We start from the raw sequence: 6,038 nt of genomic DNA, 5'->3' as shown, positions 1-6,038 counted from the left end.
ATAAACAAGTTGTTTCGTTGTTACCTGTCGACTCATGCTTTGCCGGGACCTTCGGATGCTTGCAGTTGTACCCCAGGCCGCCAGGCCAACGCTACCCTTGGGGCTTGCGACCCAGGTACAACCACGGGCGTCAGCGCCGAGTTCCCAACAGATCGTACCAGCGGTCAGATCCAAACATCTGGTTGCCAGCGGTGAGATCGCCTACGACTTCAAACAACGGTCTGCCAGCGGCGAGATCGCGACAACGGAGGCCAGCAGCAAAGAGATGCAGTTGACAGTATGCTGAGCAGCTCAACGACGATCCGGGAGCAGTGCAACGAGCCCTGTGTGACGACTGGTTGCCTGCAGCGGAACGACTGCGCGAAATTCCTGCCTGCGAGGTTAGGTGAGTGCGGGACTTTCTTCTTCTGAGCTTTGCCAGGCTTTTTGTTAGTGTCAGAAACAGAGCTGGTAATTGTGGTTGTCGTTGCTGCCGGGTTAGTTTGCGGCAAGACAATAGTAAGCAGTAGAAAAAGCAGCATTCAGAGCAGCCATGGATTTGAAGTCGTTGCGCAAACCGAAATTGTTGGAGCTTGCAAGAGAGTTGGGTCTGGATGTCTCAGACAAACTAAGAAAACCGGAACTGATAACGGCTATTCTTGAGTTAGAGGCTGAGGATGACGAGCTGTCGGAATGCCTTGAGACTATTGAGGAGACGTCAAAAAGACAGGAGCGCGAACTTAAAGAGCAGAAAGAAAAAGAAGAGCGCGAACACGCTTTGGAAATGAAGCGTCTCGAGGTAGAGATGGAACGCGCTCGTAATGGAAGTCAGGCACACGGTGCAGGAGAACGCGTATTGTTCAAAATGACTGACCTGATGCGGCCGTTTAAGCTTGGAGAGGACATTGGTTTGTTCCTGGTTAACTTTGAGCGAACGTGCGAGAAGCAGGGGTTCTCTCGGGAAACGTGGCCACAGCGCTTGCTCACTTTGTTACCCGGCGAGGCGGCCGACGTAGTCGCTCGCTTGGATAGAGAGGAAGCAGAGGATTTCGACAAAGTAAAATCGAGTCTGCTAAAAAAGTACCGGCTGTCTGCGGAAGCGTTCCGTCGGAAGTTTCGGGAAAATGAGAAAGGCAAAAGTGAGTCATATACAGAGTTTGCGTATAGGCTTATGTCGAACATGCAGGAGTGGCTCAAAGAAGAGAAAGCGTTTGGTGACCACGATAAAGTTCTGCAGTGTTTCGGGCTAGAACAGTTTTATAGTCGGTTACCGGAGAACGTGCGATACTGGGTCTTGGATAGGCCAGACGTGAGTACGGTGGCTAGAGCCGCTGAGCTAGCCGAGGAGTTTGTGACGCGTCGAGCTCGCGGAGCTAAGGACGGTCAAAAGGGTGAATTTGGCTCCAAGTCTGAGAGGCCAAGGTTCACGCCCATGAGAGTTAAGGGGGACACGCGTAGTGAGGATGCGAGTGAAAGCAATCCGACCAAACGTAAAGAGACGGCAGCCGAAGCCGAACGCAGAAAGCGGTTCGAGATGAGGCGAGCGGGCGTTTGTTATACGTGCCAGAAGCCGGGTCACTTTTCGGCGCAGTGTCCGGAAACAACACCAAAAGTTGTGTTTTTTTCAATAGGCAGCACTGACGAGAACATGAAGCTTCTTGAGCCTTACATGCGAGACCTCCTCGTAAACGGGAAAGAGTGCCGAGTGCTTCGCGATTCCGCAGCTACGATGGATGTAGTTCACCCGTCTTACGTAGAACCCCATATGTTCACGGGCGAGTGCGCGTGGATCAAGCAAGCCGTGGAAGCTCATAACGTGTGTCTGCCGGTAGCAAAAGTGCTTATTGAAGGACCTTTCGGAGCGCTTGAGACGGAGGCGGCAGTGTCATCTATGCTGCCACCCCAGTACCCGTACCTATTTTCAAACAGGTCCGATCACCTCCTGCGCGAGAAGGGGCTTTTGTTTGGTGAAGCTAGTGTTCAGGCCTTAACCAGATCGAAGGTTCGGGAGCTCGCTGCAAAGGCGGTAGTTGCGGGGCCGACGTTATCAAACAACGAAAAAGGGTCAGAGGCGCAGCAAGCTGATATTCAGAGCACGCCCGAACAGAATAGAATTGAGTCTGTAGCGTTGAAGGCGCCAGATACTGGAGAGGAAAATCCCGACGCGGGAAAGTTAGAAGAGCTATCTACTGATTTGCTCATCGCGCCTACGTCAGACGGACTTGATAGGTTGCTAAAAGTCAGCCGGACGGCTTTGATAGCCGAGCAAAAAAAGGATGGCAGCCTGGAAAACGTGCGCTGCAATGTCAAAGAAGGTATCGCCAGGAAAACTGCGCGTTTTGTGGAAAGAGGTGGAGTCCTGTACCGGAAGTATCTAGACCGCCGAGGAGTGGAGTTCGATCAGCTGGTCGTGCCTCAATGCTATCGTCAGGATCTGTTGCGCTTGTCACATGGGGGTTCGTGGTCCGGACACCTAGGAGTTAAGAAAACTAAGGACCGTCTCTTGCAAGAGTACTATTGGCCAGGGTGTTTTCGGGACGCAGACCATTTCGTGAGGACATGTGACACTTGTCAGCGGGTGGGCAAACCAGGGGACAAATCGAGGGCGCCGTTGAAATTGGTACCTATCATTACGGAGCCTTTTAGACGGCTCGTTATTGATACAGTGGGACCTCTGCCGGTAACAGCCACGGGGTACAGACACATTTTGACTGTGATCTGCCCAGCGACAAAGTTCCCTGAAGCAGTGCCGCTTAAAGAACTCAGCTCAGTTGAGATAGTTAATGCTCTACTGTCCATATTTGCGCGAGTTGGTTTTCCTGCAGAAATTCAATCAGATCAGGGCACAGTGTTTACTAGCGCTTTGACGACAACTTTTCTCGAAAGGTGTGGGGTAAAGCTGCTACACCGCTCAGTGTACCACCCACAGTCGAATTCCGTTGAGAAGCTCCACTCCGTCATGAAGCGCGTGTTGAGAGCCTTGTGTTTTGAACATCAAACTGACTGGGAGCTGTGTCTGCCTGGGGTGATGTTTGCTTTAAGGACCGCGCCGCATGCGGCTACGGGGTTTTCGCCAGCTGAACTGGTGTACGGTCGCTCGCTTCGATCTCCGCTTCGCATGCTTCGAGAATCATGGGAAGGTAGGGGCGACGACCCAGTCGTGGTGGAGTACGTGCTTAAGCTCCTCGAACGCTTAAGAAGGGCACAGGAGTTGTCAGGTGAAGCAATGACAAAGGCCCAGCAGAGGGCCAAGGTTTATTATGATCAGACAGCCAGGGCCCGTCGTTTTGAGGTTGGCGATGAGGTCATGATATTGCGCACATCGCTAAACAACAAACTAGACGTGCAGTGGGAGGGCCCAGCACGAATTGTTCAGAAACTGTCGGACGTTAACTACGTGATAAGTCTGCCAGGAAAGCGGAAAGCACAGCAAGTTTACCACTGTAATCTGCTCAAACCTTATAGACAAAGGGAAGCAGTGGTGTGCATGATGGTAAACGTTCCTGAAGAGCTTCCGGTCGAGCTTCCGGGACTAGGCTCAGTGACGAACAGGGAAGACACCGGTCAAGTCATTAGTGACCTTATCAGTAAAGCACCGCTGTCGCCTGAGCAGAAAACCGAACTACACCAGCTATTACAAGAGTTTCAAGGTCTGTTCTCTGAGAGGCCTGGTAGGACTTCTGTACTTACTCATGATATAGAACTTACCTCCACAGAGCCAGTACGATCCAAGGCGTATCGGGTGTCACCCCGCCAGAGCGATATTATGGAGGCTGAGGTAAAGAAAATGCTACAGCTCGGTGTTATTGAGGCAGGTGAGAGTGATTATACCTCCCCTTTGATTTTAGTTGAGGTACCGGGCAAGGAACCTCGTCCTTGCGTCGACTACCGCAGGCTTAATTCCATCACTAAGGATCAAATTTATCCGATCCCTAACATCGAGGAGCGCCTTGAGAAAGTTAGTAGCGCTCAGTTTATTTCCACCCTAGATCTTGTCAGGGGTTATTGGCAGGTTCCACTTACAGAAGAGGCTAGTAGGTATGCGGCGTTCATTTCACCAATGGGAACATTCCGTCCTAAAGTGTTGAGTTTTGGTTTGAAGAACGCGCCATACTGTTTTTCAAGTCTCATGGATAAAGTGTTGCGGGGACAGCAAGAATTCGCTTTACCGTATCTAGACGACGTAGCGATATTCTCCGCATCCTGGTCTGAGCATATGACACACTTGCGGGCAGTGCTAACCCGCCTGCGCGAAGCAGGCTTGACAGTAAAGGCTCCTAAGTGCCAGTTAGCACAGGCCGAGGTTGTCTACCTCGGTCACGTGATTGGTCAGGGTCGTCGCCGCCCCTCTGAAATAAAAGTGGCCGCTGTGCGAGACTTTCCGCAACCGCGCACAAAGACCGATATTCGGTCGTTCTTAGGTGTCGCCGGCTACTATCAGAGGTACATCCCTAGGTACTCTGATATCGCGGCTCCCCTGACGGATGCTCTAAGAAAGACAGAGCCTCAAACAGTCGTCTGGGACGAGACAAAGGAAAGAGCTTTTAGCGCCCTAAAGAGTGCCCTAACAAGCCAGCCTGTGCTACGATCGCCAGACTATACAAAAGGGTTCATTGTTCAGTGCGATGCTAGTGAGCGAGGCATGGGCGTTGTACTGTGCCAACGGGAAAATGGAGAAGTAGAACACCCCGTCCTGTATGCTAGTCGTAAGCTGACCAGTCGTGAGCAGGCGTATAGCGCCACCGAGAAAGAGTGTGCATGTCTCGTGTGGGCCGTTCAGAAATTGTCATGCTATCTAGCCGGCTCGAGGTTTATCATTGAGACAGATCACTGCCCTCTCCAATGGCTGCAGACCATCTCTCCCAAAAATGGCCGCCTCCTGCGCTGGAGCCTCGCTTTACAACAATATTCCTTTGAGGTGCGTTACAAAAAGGGGAGTCTCAACGGTAACGCCGATGGCTTAAGTCGAAGCCCCTAACGTAGGAATCAGCCTCAAAATTGTTTGTTACTGATGTTTTTCTTCCTGAGGCAGGATTTTTTTTAACATATTGCTTTTGTTTAGTGTTTCAAAGTGATGATATGCTTTCTAGTGCAATTTTTCAATTTGTGGACGCGTTCTGAGTGATGCTAGACTACTGTAAGGAACTAGGCAGTGGTATAAAAAGGGGAAAGAGCCTGGCAGGGCTTAGTGAGGGTTGTGCCGTGCTTGCTGACTGAGCGGTTGAGTTTTCAGCGTAGTTCTAACGCTTGCCGGGAACGAGAACAAAAATGTGAACTCTCCCGAAGTCACTTTGCAGTGTCCCGTGCGAACCTGAACGAGAGAACGAGGCCTTCTCTGTGCGCTGCGCTCAAGAAACGTCAAGGGACGCCCGACTTCGGTTATGAGCATCATCGAGCGACATCCCTCCGGACAGCGGATGCAGTCCCCTGTCCATCGGGATCTCCTTTCCCCGGCGGGGCGGTCTGTTGCGTTTCGCCTGCGACACGTGGTTTTTGCCGGCGCGACGGCGGCGGGGCGGCGGACATTTTGGCCCGATCGTCGTCACCGCAACACTCATCGCCAGGTGTTTCCAGGCGCGTCTGCGGCGATGCGACCGCCTAGGGATTTCGTTCCAGTCATTGTGCCCGAAACAGGCGATGCCAAAGCAGGGATCTCATTCCAGTTATTGGGCCCGAAACAGGCGATGCCAAAGCAGGGATCTCGTTCCAGTCATTGTGCCCGAAACAGGCGATGCCAAAGCAGGGACCATCTTCTCGTTACAGTCATTGTGTCCGACCGGCAGCGCCCCGACAGTGTGCTGCGCAGCGCCACGACAGTATGCTGCGCAGCGCCACGACAGTGTGCTGCGCAGCGCCACGACCAGGTGCTACGAGATCGTGCGCAGCGCCACGACTTGGTGCTACGGCGTCGCTACGACAGTGTGCGTCACCATTAGCCCATTGTACATTCACGTGCTCGTCTTTTGAGGGGTTCCTTCTTGCCCTCAACTGCGAGAGTATAAAAACAGCTGCCCCCGGACGCCAGAGGAGGGCTCCGATTTCTTCCGTTGAGTGAAGTG

Source organism: Dermacentor variabilis, chromosome 2 (genome assembly GCF_050947875.1).
Source record: "Dermacentor variabilis isolate Ectoservices chromosome 2, ASM5094787v1, whole genome shotgun sequence".
Lineage (NCBI taxonomy): Eukaryota > Metazoa > Arthropoda > Arachnida > Ixodida > Ixodidae > Dermacentor > Dermacentor variabilis.
This window is presented reverse-complemented; position numbering follows the sequence as displayed.